Source organism: Mobula birostris, chromosome 4, assembly GCF_030028105.1.
Source record: "Mobula birostris isolate sMobBir1 chromosome 4, sMobBir1.hap1, whole genome shotgun sequence".
Taxonomy (NCBI): Eukaryota; Metazoa; Chordata; class Chondrichthyes; order Myliobatiformes; family Myliobatidae; genus Mobula; species Mobula birostris.
In genome coordinates, this window is record NC_092373.1 from 44,507,204 (window position 1) to 44,526,642 (window position 19,439).

At 39.3% G+C, this 19,439-nt stretch overlaps 1 long non-coding RNA gene across 1 annotated transcript; it reads right to left on the reverse strand.

Moving 5' to 3' along the window:
- Nucleotides 1-517: 517 nt before the first annotated feature.
- LOC140196312 (uncharacterized) lies at nucleotides 518-13,945 on the reverse strand. Its single transcript, XR_011885673.1, has 3 exons — nucleotides 13,913-13,945; nucleotides 2,575-2,679; nucleotides 518-631 (listed from the first exon to the last, which is right to left on the reverse strand). It is a non-coding gene; the product is annotated as an uncharacterized lncRNA (long non-coding RNA).
- Between the last annotated feature and the right edge of the window lie 5,494 nt (nucleotides 13,946-19,439).

A 19,439-nucleotide genomic window follows, 5' to 3' on the forward strand; every position in this document is an offset into this window, starting at 1 on the left:
ACCTCCACCCACTAACTCCATCACCACTTTATTATTTCCTGTCAGTCACCCTACGTGGGCATACCATCAAACTACAGTATACATATAAGCCATGTTATTTACTATCCTTATTGCGTGTTTATTTTATTATTCTTATTATTATTATTGTGTTTTTTTGTGCTGAAGTAATAACTATTTTGCTCTCCTTACCCTTGTGTACAGGAAATTACATTAAACAATCTTTAATCTGGAATATATAGCAAAGAGTTAATAAAATATCTTAAAACTGAATGGATATCTTCAAACTCCTACAAGTACAAAATTATAGAACAAAAAGCTAACTATGCTAAGACTGCAATTTTTAGACTTATTTAAGGGACGGAATACCAGAGATGCACAAGCTGTGTCCCTGTTTCTCCAGGCCTTACAAAGAAAGCTCAGCTGTCCTTTCCTAAGGAACAGATGCCCTCCTCTTTAGTAATATGTAACAGCCATGAGACAGCCCAAAAATAGTTCAGTCACTCACCTTAGGCTGTGAGAATGTTTCTGGGCCATGCGATTTTCCATTGTAAAGCTGGTGGGAATTTGACCAGTGGAAGTTACTGAGCTAAGCATATAGCACTTTCAGAGACCATTTCAGCTTCCTTTCCATCTGCACAAGACCACAACTAAGTTAAGTCAGGATCAAAAATGTTTTGGCTTTATTCATATACATTCAAATTAATCTTAAACCTAAACTCATCTGGAACATTGAGTAATTAGAACATTACAAGGATAATTAAGAAAATTAATCATTTCAAGTAAAACACCATTTGTCTTTGAATGCTATGAACCACTTTGAACAATTAAATTTGCATGTTACTTAATCAATTAGAGTTAATGATATACCAGTGTAAAATATTTTATTTGTTACCAGAATGAAATAAAACGAAGTTTAGCAAACCCTTATTTCATTTGATGACTTTATGATGACTTTAGTTCATCTCAAAAATTTTAAAGTGTTCTTTCTCCCCATCACCCATTATGCATGCTTACGTGGTTACTGAGGGACATGAGTGCAAAAGTTTTGAACAATGTACAATATATCTTAGGTAAGATGTTGGAATGGAATCCTATAACAATGCTTGGATGTTGCAAATTGATGTTACAAACGTAACGCACTGTAAGATTTCACTGCTAATGTAATGGCCGCTCTGTAATGTTCCACTGCTAAGATAATGGTTTCTCTATAGCAGCAATGTTTGGTTTATGACTGGAGATAACGGGGCCTTTGGAATATATGTTAGATAATGAGCGGGACGTTGTTCTTTCTTGTGGGTCTGGGAGCAGGGATTTTGTGGTCTTCTGGCGGGGAGAGATGAGGAGAGAAGACACGAATGGAGAGAGTTGGACGGAGCGGATTTGAAGTGAGTGTCCGAGGGTTGGCTTCACTCGGAGGAGGTTGACGGGAAACCAGTGGACTGAACAGTGAGCTCCAATGTTGCGCATTAGACTGTTTTATGAGAATGGGCTGTTTTCATTTTTTTGTTTCTTTACTAACCATATATAATCAAATTAAGAATTATAAAGCTCAATCATTTAATCTCATATTGTGTACTGTTTGTTATTTCGAAGTACTGATTTGTAACAGGGGACACATAGTGCAGCATCCACCCAAACAAGGTTTCTTAAATTTGGCTGGCCAAGGGCTGTCTTCCCCTAGATTAAGCTGCTAACCAAACCGAGAGTTACTCAAAAACATCACACTTTTTTTTTGTAAAAATAGTGGATAATTTAAGGAAGACTTGAGATTCAGCATAGATTTAAAATGCTGAATTGCCTTCCTCTTTGACAGAAGGAAATGCTTGAACTATCCTATATACAAAGTATCCTATATACATATACAAAGCAAATACTGCACATGTTGGAAATCTGAAATAAAGACAAAGAAATTTTAGAAATATTCAGTAGGCCAGGCAGCCTCTGTGGAGAGTGAAACAAAAATAATAATTTACACTGATCTTCATGGGACGTCTGACCAGCTGTATAATATAGGTCAAGAAAGTGCAGGATATCCTGGCATATCAAGCCCCTTGGCTTTATGACAGCCAAGTAGCAAAACCCCAATTATGGATGCATTTAAAATCGCAAGTGTATTATTGTTTGGGAATCTTACTCAATCTTAATTTTTTAAGGAATTCTCTACGTTAAACATGATTTTTAGGTAAATGTTAAGAGGTTGAAATATATTTCAACCTTCTTAAGTGCCCCTGAATTGGCTGCCTGAGGTCTGGTCACTGCTCAGTGGCTGCTTCATGAGATTGGTGCAGTGGGGTCTGACGTTCAATTTGAACTGGTGGGGCTGCAAAATGCAAGATCCAGCCACTGGAATTTTGCAGTGGTCAGGCACAAGAAATGGTTTGGGTCAAATATTACTTGGTCTCAATAGTTCATATCAATGAACCATCTGATGCAGGAACAACGAGCTGAAATGCTAACTCTGTCTCCATCTCCGCTCAGATGCTGACTCAACTGCTTCATGTTTCTAGCACTCTCTTTTATATGCTAGTACACATCGGTCACAATGTATTTTTATGAGGAAATATTCTAACTCACCCCTTCTCTTCTCATTTCAATATCCCTTGTCAGTTTCCTACTGGGGACTGATCTTGCCAGCCTGTTCTCTGCTACTTATTCCATTCATTAACACCACGTTGGATTCTGCAAAAGGACAGAGGTGCATTGATTGTCCTTGATCAATTCACAGGCACTGGTACAGTAGGGGTAAGGTTAAATGCTGGGGATAGGAGTGGCATATTCAATAAGGACGTAGAAGCATTGGAAAGGGTACAGAGGAGATTTACCAGGATGCTGCCTGGTTTAGAGGGTATGCATTATGTTCAGAGATTAAGGGAGCTAGGGCTTTACTCTTTGGAGAGAAGGAGGATGAGAGGAGACATGATAGAGGTGTACAAGATAATAAGAGGAATAGACAGAGTGGATAGCCAGCGCCTCTTCCCCAGGGCACCACTGCTCAATACAAGAGGACATGGCTTTAAGGTAAGGGGTGGGAAGTTCAAGGTGGATATTAGAGGAAGGTTTTTTACTCAGAGAGTGGTTGGTGCATGGAATGCACTGCCTGAGCCAGTGGTGGAGGCAGATACACTAGTGAAGTTTAAGAGACTACTAGACAGGTATATGGAGGAATTTAAGGTGGGGGGTTATATGGGAGGCAGGGTTTGAGGGTCGGCACAACATTGTGGGCCGAAGGGCCTGTAATATGCTGTACTATTCTATGTTCTAAAAAGTTCATCAGCGCACTCCACAGTTTGGATGTAGTGCATACCTTGACCATGTTAATCAGCTCAATACACTGATGGATGTACATATTGTATAATTTTCCAGCGTCTGTGGTTTCACCATTTTCTCAGAAATCCTTTTCTAAAGTTAGTCAGCATTTATCTCATTCCTACAAAGTGATGTTGTAAGCCCCAGGGCTATGAAAAGCACTACACCAATGCAATTTCTCATTTATTTTTCTTTCTATTATGAGCATTGGAAGTGAAACTGGGAAACATAAACTCTCTGAGGTAGGTTGGAGTTGGGGTTGTGTGAGAACTCATATGCAAAATACTTAATACGTAAGCCTGCCCCATTTATCTTTGGGGTTGATGACAAATCTGGTCTGGGGAAGAATGCTGGAAATTTAAAAGTTAATCTGAATTCATTTCATCAGTTGATTTCAATCTAACAATCATTCCATTTTTAATCACGGCATTCCTGTCCTGAAAGAACCCGGTAATTGAAAGCAGGCGAGATGGGCTGACTCCACGATGGGCTGCTTGTGAATTGGAAGTTGAGTGAATGCTTCATCTAGGAACAATAAATTGCTTAGTAAACCCAAACCTACCACAAAATGCTCTTCCGAGCAACATCTTCTTTAGCTGCTACTTTCAGCCGCTTGAACAAGGACTGGATTCCTTAAACTTTGACTGTTAACCCTCATATCTGTGATTAAGTATACAGATGAACTTCTGAATTTGGTGTAAACAAGGACTACTTTCTTTATTACCACCACTGAGATACAGGGGGTGCTCAGAACATTACAATGATCAACTTTATTTACCATATACATCTACATGCATTGGGAATTTGCTGTGACAGGGTGTGACATGCAACAAAAAACAACAACATTCAACAATTATAAAAAATAAGAATTATATAAAAATTAACATTAGAGGCTAAAGTACAAACATGGAATAAAATGTGCATAAGTACATAAATACCCACATGTATTTAGATCAAATTAACTGCCTGGGGAAAGAAACTTTGAAGACGGTGTGAAGTTTTTGTTTTAATAGCCCTATAGCAGTTTCTAGATGGGAGTGTTTGGAAAAGGCAATTTGCTGGGTGGGTAGTGTCTACAATGATTTTCCTGCCTGCTTCTTTGTCCTGGATCTTAAAGAGGGAATACACACACATTCTTGTAAAAGAAAATGCCAGCAAGGCATAATAATAATAATAAATCAACAACAATATAACTTTGCTCCTGTTAACTAAAATATTTGATTTTCTCAGTCTCTATATTATTCATTTAAAAACACTCAGATATGAAGAGATTCCTGCTTGTGTGACTGCCTGATGAGAAAGCACTGGCTGCTGTGGTAACCGGGGTTGATCACTGTTTTTGTTCAGTTTTGTTTAGTTCCATGTTGGATTCACAGATTGTGGATGCCATTCAATTATTTGAAGAATGACATAACTTGTGCGATGCTTTTCAATCCACACAATGTTGTCATCATGGACCCTTTCAAGGTGAGCTTTTGGAATATTTCCCTACCGCACTGTGTTGCTTGCTTCCCTAGGTAGTTTTCATGTTTCAGAAGAACTACTGTACATCCCTAAACTGTAATAACACAGATCTAAGTTTCACCTTTCATTTCAGTAGGTTTCACACTGCTTCTCGTGGCTTTGTTATGCAGCAGATGTTCTCAGGAAGACATACCTGTATGGATTGTGCATAGGGAGGCGCGGCTGACAATATAGTTTCCCTCAATAATCTCATTTATAATGGTCACATTCTTACTTCCCCAATTTCCCTCTGGCATGATCATTGAGGATGACTTTCTTAGGTGTTCTATATATAACTCACTCCCCTCTCCATTCATTAACAGCAAGATGTGATTTAGAAGACGGGAAGTAGATGGTAACATTTTAGCAACCTTTACAGTTGAATGATTGTCCCTTTGTGGAAGATTGAACAATGCAAAATGTGCTTCGCTTGGTCCATTTCTGACACTTCCCTCACTTTTCTCAATCTCTGTCTCCAAACTGCCTACTAATATCTTTTATAAACCTACCGATTCCCGTGGTTATCATGACTATACTTCTTTCCACCTGTTTCTTGCAAATATGCTATTCCCTTTTCTCAGTTCCTTCGTCTCCACCACATCTGTTCCCAGGATGAGGCTCTCCTTTCCTGGACATCAAAGATGTTCCCCTTCTTCAAAGAATGGCGTTTCCTTTCCTCCACTATTGATGCTGCACTCACCTGCATCTCCTCCATTTTCCAGGCATCTGCAGTCACCCATCTTCTTGCCACCTTCATAGAGATAGAGTTCCTTTTGTCCTCATCTACCACCCCATGAGACTCTGCATCCAACACATCACTCTCTGCAACATCTGCTATCTTCAACGGGATCCAACCATCAAGCAGACATTTACCCCCGCCCCCCCCCAACTCTCTGCTCACTGCAGGGATTGTTCCCTCCATGATTCCTTTGTCCATTCGTCCCTCCCCACTAATATCTCTCCTTGCACATATCCCTGAAGCCATAGATATGCTACACTTGCCCATTTACCTCCTCCCTTGTCTCCCAAACAGTCTTTCCAGGTGAGGCATCACTTCACCTGCAAACCTAATACACTATTTGTTGTATCCGATGCTCCTCATGCAGCCTCCTCTACACTGGCAAGGACCGAACATAAAACTGGGGACTAGTTTGTCGAGCACCTCTGCTCTATTCACTAAAAGCCAACCATTTTAATTCCTATCCCCATTCCTGTTCTGACATGTCAGCCTCCTCTTTTGCTAGGAAGAGGACACTCTCAGTGTCGAGGAGCAACACCTCACTTAGGTAGTCGCCAACCTGATGGCATGAACATCGATTTCTCTTTCTGGTAAAAATTTTTTCACTTCCGCTTCTCTGTTCTTCTATTCAACACTGTGGCCTCTAATCTCTTCTCCTTATTTGCTTAACCTTCTCCTGGTGTACTTCCTTCTTCCCTTTCTCCCATGGTCTACTCTCCTCTCCTATCAGCTTCCTTCTTCTCCAACCCTTTACCTTTCCCATCGACTTGGCTTCAGCAATCCCATTTTAGCTGTTCCTCTTTTCTCTCCCCCAACCTGTTTATTCTGGCATCTTCTCCTTTTGTTCCCAGTCCTCAGGAAGGGTCTCGGCCTGAAAGGTCGACTGCTTACTGTATTCCTTTCCATAGATGCTGCCTGACCTGCTGAGCTCCTCCTGCATTTTGTGTGTGTTGCTCTGGACTTCCAGCATCTGCAGAATCTCTTGTGTATAAGATGTGATCAAGTTTTGGGGTACTTTTTATTTTGAAAATGTTAAACTGACAGTTTCTAGAATAGGAAATTCTTGTAGGCATCAGGAATAACGTGCAAACAATCACTAGAGAATCAATCTAAAAAAAACATTTATGTTAAGTCATGTCCTCTAGATAACTTTTACAGGGTTGAACATGTGGTTGCTTGACATGCCAGACATCCATTGATTTTGTTGGACAAAATTGTCCCTTTCATGGAAATGTTTTTTTCTTTTCACTGTTGTTTAATTTTCATGATATTTTGATGGACTTCATGAGCAATGTCTGTAATGTATTCCATGATGGCTGTGAGATGATAGATGATAATTGTAGTACAAGGTCTGCAGTTCACGCTGTTGTGAGCGTGTTATGGACCTTACACTGTTTATGTTCAATATTGATGAGTTTCTGCTTTTGTGACTAAATTGCTGTGAAAAAGCTGTAGAAGTGCAACATTTTGTTTAGTGCAGGCAGCTTTGATTTTGCTCAGTATCACCAAGTGGTCAGAGTGTACCTGTTTACATGACTGATGAGGAGTTCTGTAACATACTATTCATAAAAGTACAGTACATGTGAAGAACAAGTGTTGCATCAAAGCATAGAAGAGTATCATTGTCACCCAAGATTACACTCTTCGATCTGACTATTATTTGCATTAAGACCATAAAGCATTCGGCAAACCATTAGGCCCATCATGTCTGCTCCGTCATTTCATCATGGCTAATCTGCTTTGCCTCTTAACCTTTCACAGCACCCTGATTAATCAAGAACCTAAATACTTTTGCCTTAATTACACACAATGACTTGGCCTCCACAACGGCTGGTGACAGATGAATTCCAGAGATTCACCACCCTCTAGCTAAACAAATTCCTCCTGCTCTCTGTTCTAAATGGTCATTCCTATATTCTAAGGCTGTGCCCGCTGGTCCTAGATTCCCCCATTATAGGAAACATCCTTTCCGTATCCCCTCTATATAGGCCTTTCAACATTTGATAGCTGTAAATGAGATCCCCACTCATTCTTTTAAATTCCACTGAGTACAGACCCGGAGCCATCAAACACTCCTCACACAAGGGACCCTTCATTCCTGGAAGCATTCCCGTGAACCTCCTCTGAAGCCTTTCCAATGTTGACACATCCTTTCTTAGACAAGGGGCCCAAAACTGTTCAATAATATTCCACATGAGGTTTCACCAGTGCCTTATATAGCCTTAGCATTACATCCTTGCTTTTATATTCTAATCCTCTTGAAATGAAGGCTAACACTGCATTTGCCTTCTTCACCACAGACTCAACCTGCAAGTTAACCTTTAGGGAATCCTGCATGAGGACTTCCAAGTCCCTTTGTACCTCAGATTTTTGAATTTTTTCCCCATTTAGAAATTAGCCCATGCATGACCCTATAATTTCTGACACTGGATTACATGTGCCATCTCTTTGCCTATTCTCCTTATCTGTCTAATTGGTCTCCAGTCTCCCTGTTTCCTCAACACCACCTGCCCCTTCAACTATCTTTGTATCATCCACAAACTTGACCACAAAGCCATCAATTATGTCATCCAAATCATTGACATACAATGTAAAAAGAAGTGGTCCCAACTCGAAGCAGAAAACCACTAGTCACCACAGCCAACCACAAAAGGCTCTTTTTTGCCTACTCTTTGCCTTTTGCCAAACAGACAATGCTCTATCTATATTAGCATCTGTCCTGTAATACCATGGGCTCCTATCTTGTTAAATAACGTCATGTGACCATGTTGATTTTGGCCTATTTTATCATGTGTCTTCAAGTACCAAGGGACCTCATCCTTTACAATCAACTCTAATTTCTTCCCAACTACTCAGGTCAGGTTAACTGGCCTATAATTTCTTTTCTTCTGCTTCTCTCCATTCTTGAAGAGTGGAGTGAAATTTGCAATTTTCCACTCCTCTGGAACCATGCCAGAATCTAGTGATTCTTGAAAGATCATTACTAATGCCTCATGAACATTGAGAGGTGGGAGGACATTGAAAGCGATCGCTCTCACTGGAGGCTGGAACTACGCAGAGGTCTAAAAAGAGGAGAAGAGAAGCTGAGGCTTGCTGCTGAAGAAAAGTGCACTCACTGAAAAAACTGCACCAAGACAACACTGGAGGACAGCGTCTTCAAGTGCAGTCACTTTAGCCTTTTGACCTGCCATTTCTATCTCCCATTGTAATTTGTGGCCCAAACCTTTACTACTGTTCAGAGGCCTGTACATAACTCCAATCAGGGTCTTTTTATCCTTGCAGTTTCTTACTTTTACCCACAAGAATTCTATACCTTCTGGTCCTATGTCACCTCTTTCTAAGGATTTGATTTCATTTTTCACTCACAGAGCCACCCCACTCCCTCTGCCTACTTCCCTATCCTTTCAATACAATGTGTAACTTTGAATGTTATGCTCCCAACTATAATTTTCTTTCAGCTGGGACTCAGAGATGTCCACAGCATCATACTTGCCAATCTCTAACTAAGCTAACTTATTCGTATACTGGTTGCATTCAAACATAACATCTTCAGTCCCGTATTCATAACTGTTTTCGATTTAGCACTATAACTCTTCCCACTGACTGCAATTTTGCTCCATCATCTGCCTGTCCTTCCTGACAGTCTCACTACACACTGCATCCACTTGTATGCCAACTGCCTTATCTTCAGCCCTATCACTCCAGTTCCACAACCCCCTCATCCCCAGCCAAATTAGTTTAAACCCTCCCTAAGGGCATTGGTTCCCCTCAGGTTCCATCCTATTTTTAACCTCACTGGTGCATGGCACAGGCAGCAATCCAGGAATTACTACTCCAGAGGCCTTGCTTTTCAGCTTTTTCCTAACTCCCGAGATTCTCTCTTCAGGACAGCCTATATTTTTCTACTTATGTTATTGGTGCCAATACGTACCAAGGCTTCTGGCTGCTCACTCTCCCCCTTTAGAATGCTAAACCAAGACATCCCTCACCCTGGCACCTGTGAGGCAACGTACCATCTGGGTGTCTCTTTCACATCCACAATGAAAGTGTTCTCAGAACTGTTGAAGGTTAATATTACAATACGGGAATAATTCCATTTTCCATGGCATTTCCCATTAAGTAAAAGTTGGCTGGCAGTGAAACTTATTCTTAACAACTTGCATCCTTCAGCTGGTTCATTTCTACCCATGTGTGACGTAAATAAAAAATATGTCCTCAGGATGATTAGAAATATTTTTGGTCTCTACAACAGCTTCAACATATGCTACCTTCTTTGATTGATTCTGGTGCACCGGATTTGCAGAATGATTCACTTTTGTAACCCCTTTTTGAACATTTTGCTTTGTGAGGTGCTGTCACTGCAATTATCATGCTGATGCTGGCAATTGTTTGTTGACAGATACAAGTTCTTTCTTTCACAGGCAAAGCCATCCCAATCCATCTGACACTGAGCACATCTCCAAGGAGTCCAGCCACAGGAAAGCTGTATTCATCATCAATTCCCCCCACCTTCTGGGCCATGCTCTCTTTTCGCCACTACAATCTGGCAGGAGGTGGAGGAGCCTTAGTCCCACATCACTAGGATCAAGAACAGGTATTACCCTACAATTATCACGCTCATGAACGAGTGTTGAGAACGTTACCGACCTCAGTCTGAACTAATTTCATAATCTATAAACTCACTTTCAAAGACTCTACAACTCAGGTATTATTTGTTTACTTTTTATATTGTTTGCACAATTTGACTTTTGCACATCGGTTGGCAATTTTTGTTTATGTATAGCTTTCATAAATTCTGTTATTTTTTAATTTTCCTGTAAGTATGATAACATATACATACTTTGATAATAAATTTATTTTGACTTTGGCATGCCACCCAAACATATCATGTCTTTGCAGCAGTGTATTCAGGTAGTACAAGTGAAAACAGTAACAGAATGCAGGGTAAAGTGTTACGGTTACAGAGAGACTGCAATGCAGGTAGACAATAAGGCACAATAGCACAACAAGGTCAAGAGTCCATTTTATTATTCCAGGGGTTACTTCAATAGTAACAGTGGGAGTGAAGCTAACTTTGAGCCTGGTGGCACTTGCTTTCAAGTTTTTGCATCTTCTGCTTGATGGGGGTATCAGAGAATATATGGGTTGGGTGGACTCTTTGATTATGGTTGCTGCTGTACTGAGGCAGCTAGAAGTACAGACAGAATCTGCAGAGGGGAGGCTACCTTCTGTGTCCACCAACTGCTGTAGTTCCTTGCTGACTTGGACAGAGCAGCTGCCATACCAAGTCGTCATGCAACAAGACAGCATGCTTTCCATAAATTTCATCTATAGCTATTAGCCAGGGTCACAAGAGCCATGCAAAATGTTTAGTCTTCTGAGGAAGTAGCGGTCTTGGCTCACGTTGTGGGTTCTCCATTGTTGAATCAGAACAGGCTATTGGTGATGTTAACACCTAGGAAACCATACCTCTCAACCCTCTTAGCATCAACACCATTGATGTAAATAGAAGTGTGTTTCTAAAGCCAATGATCAACTCTTCTGTTTTGCTGATATTGAGGGAAAATTTTTTGCCACAACATCATGCCAACAGGCTCTCTGTGAGGTGAATCAATGAGATTTCTTCATGGTTTCATAGAAAGTGAACATAAAATGTAGAGCAAAACAACACAGAACTGTCATGGTCCCATCTGGCTGTCCCCCATCTCGCTCCTATCTTCTTGATTATGCCTTAATTCCAGTTGTTAGATTCCTAATTGCTACCAGTTCACTTAATTACAGTACACCTGGTTTCCATCAGAGACTGCAGTACAAGAACCCTGGCATCACAGCTACTGGTTGCCAGGGTTCTTATACTATTTCAGTGTGATAACTTTGTTTCCTGACTGCTTAGAACTGTTAGTTCTAAGTTCAACTCTAGTTTCAAATTATTCCATGAAAACCCTGTCTCTGTGTCAAGACTCTATATCAGAGCTCCTTGTCAAGATTCCTCCGGGTTATCTGTTCCACGTTTGTGACTGTGCAAGCACCTCTCAACCCTGTCCCTGTGTCTGTGTCCAGCACTTGGGTTTGCCCCCAGTTGCTCTGTGTAACAAGAACAAGCCTTTTGGCCCAATATGTTGCAGTGAAATAATTAAATGGCAAGTATCTAATCCCTTCTGCCTACTCACTGTCATTATCTTTCTATTTTGTGTCTATCTAAGAGATTCTTGAATACCTTTATTGGGTTTGACCCAGGCACCACCACTCTCTGTGTAAAAAAAACTTGGCTGCACATCTCCTTTGAACTTTTCACCTTAATTGCATGTCTCCCTGGGGCCCTACTATTCATGGTATGTGTCCTACCCTTGTTGAAGCCCCTGCTTGCCCAGCTCCCCAGTGTGCATCACCTCAGACTTATGATGATTAGGCTATAACTGGCATTATCCTGTCCAACTTTCCAGCTGAGTAATATCATTCAGTAGCCCCACTACCCTCCTCAACACTACCGATCTGGAAAATTGCTAACATACCTACTACATTCACATCTAAGTCATTCATATATATAACGAACTGGAAATGTACTAGCACTGATCCCTGTGAAACAGGCTTCCAATCCAACTGCAAACTTTAACATCATTCTCTGTCTCCACACCAAGCCCATTTTGGATCTGATTTACTAACTTGCCTTAATCCCAGGGGTTTGAACCTTTGGAACCAACTTTCCAAGTGGGCAGCACACACAAAATGCTGGAGGAACTCAGCAAGTTTGGCAAGCATCCACGAGGGGAATAAACAGTTGATGTAGTCAAAGGCCTTATGGAAGTCCATGTCAACTGCATTGGTGTCATCAATAAATTTAATTACCTCTTTAGAAAAGTTAGACAGAAAGGATCTCCCACCAACAGCTTCATACTGTTGTTGATCATTCTTCACCTTTCCAAGCATAGATGAATCTTGTCCCTTAGGAATTTTCCCTACCACTGACATTAGATGCACTGACCAATAAATACCAAGCTATGCCTGTTGCTATTATTGAATATAAAATGGCATTTTTTAATTTATCAAATCCATAACACATTAAAGTTCACTTACATTTCCCTAGCTACATAGCATCTGAGGATCACTCCCTTGGACCCGCTTCCTTCTCTAGCTTGTTATTATATTCGTATTCAATTGTCTACGCAGACAAGATCACAATACAGAAGTTATCTTTGTCCTGTTTAACTATTTCATGTTAAGGTGAGGGAACATGAGGGACAGATGGAACCTGCTTTTGTAATGAAAGACTTTTTTATGCTATTTATGATAATCAGTGGGAACATTCCTCATGCATTTCAGATGATTCAGTAATGAGGTTGCACAGAATGTGCACACATTGTTCCTCACAGACCATTAAAACTCCCACTTGCAACATTAGCAGCCCCTTCCCTTTATATAGAGGCCTTGGAAACTTTAAAGGAACAATAAAAAGAAGGTATCATTGGACAGAGCTGAACTGCTTTTGTGCTGCATCCAATTTATGTTGGTTTAACATTGTTTGTAATTTTGGGAGGAAGGCTGTGCTTTATTCCGATTAAATATATTTAAAGCCGTAGAAAATGTGAGCTTTATTTGAAAGGCTATGCTGGACTGTGACTTGTCCTCTTGTGCATTCAACTGGATTAAAGCATGTCCCTCTTCAGGCTATCAAAGTTGTATTCAGAAGTGTCAGGTGTCAAATCCATACACACAAAATACATTGTCAGCCTTCTCCAAACATTGTGCACAGTTATGTTACAATGCCGCAGATGTTTTCATATAGGACACTTCGTATTTAATTACCTCTTTGCTAGGACAGATTAATTTTGCCTTTACTTTGTGTATTTCCTGCACTTCTGGTTGTAGCTCAAAAAATACACCAAGAAAAGGTAAAGACAACATACATTCTTATATAGATTAACTAGTGTGCAATGCTTTTTATATTACATCTTCATTTTAATGTAGAATTATTTTTAAATGTTGCTAAAGCACTCAATTTTTCTTTGAAGTAAATTTGATATTTTCTTCCCTTACATGATCTCAGAGATCGCAGCTTCTGTGTTTGTATTCCGTAATAGAAGGCAATATGCCCTGCACCAAAATCCACAGCATGTTTAATTTACATTAATTTTCTCCCCAGAATTTTTAACTGAATGTTTCTGTTGTCCTTTGTTTGGAAAAAACCCTTCAGTTCTAGATTCATAGTTTTCAATAGATCACAAGTTAAGAGAGATTTTGTTTGATGTTTTCAAGCACCTGCAACATTTCAACTATTTGTTCTATTTGATTTACAATTGGATTTCTTCGTTCAATCATATTAACATAATCTATAAATTATCTGAAGTAAATATGACACATTCTTACCTCTAGCTTCAGTAGCAGCTCCATGGATTTTGCAATCGAATTCTTTCTAGAAAATTCTGTCTTGCTGTTAACCATCCTTATACAGTCAGGAGCTTAAAAATTAACATTAATGTCTGTATGCAATAAAATAATCTAGAAATGATCAATCATTTCCATGTTTTATTAAAAAAACATCGTTAAGTATATCATTGCTTCCAGGAATTTGCAAATGAACACTCTTAATGCATAGTAAAGACAATAAGCAATATCATTATCTAACTAAATTATATAGCTATAATCTGAATATACACTCTTCCCCATTCCTTCCACAGATCAGAAACACTCTTCTCTGAAACGTCCTTGCTAAATGATTAGGTATTAAATATTTAGCAATAATATTAGAAAATTAAATATTCTTAAACTTCACATCAGGATCTCTTGTTGGGGTTTCAAGGTACTACATTTAGTTTTGACTGAAATAGGGGAAAAAACTAAATTAGTAGTTTTTGTTAGCTTTGCCTCTTACAACTTTCTCAAGATACTGGTAGGAAAGCAGTCTAATTACCAGATATAATTTGTCATCTCCTGAGGAGAGGTTAAGGGCTAGGAGCACAGATTCTTTTGAGCTGGCTCTCTGCCACTGTGTCATCTGTCCAGGACTAATCAAGTTATCATATCAACAAATCTCCCCCAGTCACAGACTTTAGTGTCTGGCTTTTGAGGGAAATTTGATGGCAGCAGCGCAGACAAATTTCTAGCAGCAGGATGTTGGAGCTTTCCCGCCTGGCAGTATGAAAAGTACCTGTAACCTCCGCACAACCTCTCCTCTCCCTCACGCTGAGAGTTCACTTCATGGGAGTCTCATGCTGTTCATTGCAATCAGTCAGCAGCCTCTGATTAGGCCTGAGCTACAGTTTGAGCTGGCTGTTTCTATTCACAAGCAGATACAATATGCAGATAAGACACAACTCAAATATCTGCTAACAAAACCTTGCTTTCTGGAATTGCTTTCCATGGATGAGGAGATAAATTTAGAGGACTCAAAGTGCAGAATATAAATGTGAAGTATTATTGAATCCTTCTCTGATTTTTACACCATGATAAATCAAATGTTTATTTACGTGATTTTCATTCCTAAGTTGCTTTGATATTCTTACTTAAAAAAAATGATTACATCAGACCCCATGAGAAGCACGGACATGAACTGAAAGCAATGCAGTGCAAACCCCACAGTAAAAGAATAATGGAGTTTTTGTCCAACACAGAGAGAGTCCCCTGCATTTAATACCACTGTTACAGAAACTGTTGATTACAATTCCCCGCCCTGCAGTCTTTTCGCACTCTTTTCTGCAGGCCAGGAAATTGATTCTGATCATAAATTGGCATTTTTCAATGAAGTGAAATGAGATGCCAACATAAGGTAACTGAAATCCAATTAGAAGTGGAACCTCAAAACTGACAGCTATTTATGTTAACTCTTACTTCCCTTTTGTGCCAATCTCTAACTTAGCTTGGGTGTCAATTATCATTAGAGAGGATGGATGTGTCTGGTGCAGTTAGAAAGCACTCATGCATTGTCAGGTACATTTTTCAGCACAACCTCTCAACCTCCAACCCCCTCTGCAGCTACCATATCTCCGATCACAGCGTTCTTATTGTAAGAAATCTATTATTGTCAGAAAATAAATCATACATAAATTATTGGCCTTTTCACTTTAAGACAGCTTAGTGAACTGGAAAGAAGAAATATTTTCTTACCAGCACTCTGCATAACCATAACTACCTACTATAAAGAGTATTCATTTTTATTGTAAAGAAAAAGTAGCATTAAAGTAATGAGAAAGAAGTCATACAAAATAATAATTTTGATTTATTCCTTTATTTAATAAATTCAGAGTAGATAACAAAGCATTGTTATTTAGAACTTTTAGTTGAAGAAATGCACTTGAATATTTCTCCAAAGACAGTTTAGAAACTGGCCCCTCCTAATGAAAAGCATATAAATGTTGTTTTAGAAAAATTATGTAAGTTGGCTGTGAAACATTTTCCTGTGACTAATTTCTGCACAGAATTTTTGGACAACAGAAGAGAGCCGAGGATTAGTTTTCTAGTTGAAAGGTTGTGGATTTTGGTACAATGCTTTGGAGTTCGATAACACAGTGGAAAGCGGACATTTCTGCAGATTGCTTTCCATTAAATTATTTTTTTTCTTGAGAATCTCCTGGCAGGCATCACAAAAGCCCAGGTATGGAATCTCTGCTGGGGACTGACCTTTCACATCTGCAACAAATACACTGCGAACAAACAGAACAATAGAACTTAAAGTTGGTCAGTGCACTGACCCTGGCTGCCAGAGCTACCTGCTGCTCTCTTCAGAGCTGCAAAAAGCATGGCTTTCAAAATGATGAAAAAACTCTTGGATAATAAAGAAGTAACAAATGTTAATAAAAGCCAATAGGAACCATCTTAAACCATTGAAAATAATGTCAACATCTGTGGGCCTTTTACTTAAACAGGCAGGAACTGATGAATAAACTCTGGAAAAGGCATTCAGTACAAAGATATTTGAACACCACAGTTTTTTTGTATTCCTCAATGCAGATTTTGATTGCAGTGCACTTGTTTCTCTTTGATGTCTTTGAATCAATACCGATGTTCAGCTTCATCCTTATTATGAAGCTCAAGGGTATGCATCAGAGTGCAGGAGTAACGTCAATCTTAAGTTTAACACAAGGCGAATGATTTTAACAACAAACACATGACTTCAAGGGAAGAAGTAATTCTATTCTTTTACAATAATATTTGGTAGGAAACAAATTTTTTTATCGTGGTTTAAGCATTTCAGATAAAGTCAATATAATCCTCTTAACTTCACTTGGAATTGCATGTTTCGGAAAGCTGAAAAAGCAGAAGGACAAAAAAGACTGAAATTGCCATATTATATAGAAATAAAAAAATGGAAATGTTTGAGATTAAACACCATTCTCTGACGTGAATTATTTATGGTTGAAATGCCACATGATTGCTATTAAACATTATAGAACTTTCCCATGCATTTGCACAAATCACTTTTAAACATGTAGAAGAACTTGTTGGAATGCTCATGACCTATCTTCCTCCAGACTTATGGTTCCAAAGTCCTTGGCATATCAACGTGCGCCCTTCACTTGCAGCCACAGCTTGTTACGGTAACCAGCATAGCCATATATTTTCAAACAATATAAAATATTTTACAATGTAAATCCACTAATCAACATTAACAAAGACAAAGTGCAACACTTTCAGTGGCACAGGACACAGTCGCAAGTTTTTCAAGCATTTACATGAATTTATCCTTCTGACTGAAATTTCTGTTGCTTTATAAATAGATTAACCATCGTAAGATTCTGGATACTCTGAAAAAATATCAATTTTATAATGTGTGTGTTATTTAATTACTGAATCAGATTACGTCCCTTGATTAATGATGTCACAGTGTTCATTTTTGAGAATGAAATAACTTGGTTGTTTATGTATCTTATACAAATGTGCAAGATTACTGTCTATGTTAGATTACATCAGCTAGTAAAATGCTCAAAATTCTAAGTTGATTTTTATTATCAAAGTATGTATATGTTACCGAATACTACCCTGAGACTCATTTTCTTACAGATATTCACAGTAGAACAGAGGTACAATAGAATCAAGGAAAAGACAACACACAAAGACTGAGAAATTGTGCAAATACAAAATAATAATAATAATAAATAAATCAATAACAGTGAGAACATGAATTGAGGAGTAATTGAATAAGAGTCCAAAGGTTGTGTTTAATGAATGGTTCAGTGTTGTAGTGAGTGAAGATGTGCACTCTGATTTAGGACCCTGATGGTTGAAAGGTAATAACTGAACTTGATGGTGTGGCACCCAAGGCTCCTGTACATGCTTCCCAATGGTAGCAGGAAGAAGAGAGCATGGCCTGGATGATGGGAGTCCTTGATGGGTCAATGCTACTTGCTTGCTGCAGTGCTCAGTGGTGGGTGGGGGAGGATTGGCTGGAATGAATTTGGCTGCATCTATCACTTTTTGTCGGCTTTTCCATTCTTGTGCACTGGTGTTTCCATGCCAGATCATGATGCAACCAGTTGGGATACTCTCCACTGTTCATTAAATGACATGCCAAATCTACACAAGCATCTCAGAAAGTGGGGGTGCTGCCATGCCTTTTTTGAAATGGCATTTATGTGTTGGTACCAGGACATGTCCTCAGATATGATAATGCCCAGGAATTTAAAGTTACTGACCCTCTCCACCTCTGATCCTCTGATGATGACTGGCTCATGGACCTTCCGTCTCCTCCTCCTGAAGTCAATAATCAGCTCCTTGGTTTTACTGACATTGAGTGGAGGTTGTTGTTATGGCACCATACAAGCAGATTCCAATCTTCCTCCCATATTTCAATTTGTGGCCACCTTTGATTTAGCTATAAACAGTAAACTTGTATATTGCATTGGAGCTGTGCTTGGCATCACAGTCATAAGTATAAAGTGAGCAGAAAAGTGGTCGAAGCACATAGCCTTGTGGTGCACCTGTGGTGGTGATTGTAGAGGAGATGTTGCCAATCCATACTGACTGGGGTCTGCAAGTGAGGAAATCATGGATCCAGTTTCACAAGGAGGTATTGAGACCCAGGTCTTGGATATTGATCAGTTTTGAGGAAATGATAGTGTTAAATGCTGAGAAGAACATCTTGATGTATGAATATTCACCGTCCAGATGTTTCTGTGCTGAATCGAGAGTTAATGAAATCACATCTGCTGTTGTCCTGCTGTGATGGTAGGTAAACTGGAGCAGAGTACCTTCAGTTTTGCCAGCATCAATTATACTCTATGTAGCACTACAACAATAGTATAGAGCAATAATATTTAATTGGAAGACAAACTCAAAGGTCTATTTTGATATCAAATATATGGAATATACTCAAGATAAATCTTTAAATCATTTTGAAAGACCCCAAACAGGCCTATTGATAGAGTATCTGAAAATGTGAAAATAGGGGAATTAACTCAATTATTTCATCCTTTCTTCATTAACTGGTGTTTCTGAAGAAACTGATGATGTAAAACTTTTACTTTCTTACACTTCTCTGTCTTTGGGGGCCCCATGGGTTTATAGTGGACTCATTTCCAGTCAGTTCTGTGGGTTCTAAGGTGACAATAAAGACAATGTACGGCCTGTTGATGTGCAGTTTATGAGCCACCCTGGTTTTTTTCACAAATAGTACTGGGCTTCCACGTCCATAGATCTGAGGTTCTTAGTATTGCCTTTAAAGATCTTGCTCCACTTTGAGACAGAAACTCCCAAGAATCAGTGGAGACACTGCATATTTTGAAAGAAGCTTTGGGAACATCCATGAATCTTTTCCTCTGCCTAGCAGGTAGTCACTTACTGTGAAAAAGCTCAGATATTTCACAGTAAGAGAGACAGCACTTGCCTGGAATGACATCTCTGGAACAAAGTGGATACCTGTGACGGTGGTGGTACAAACCGGCCCAGTGTCACACACAGT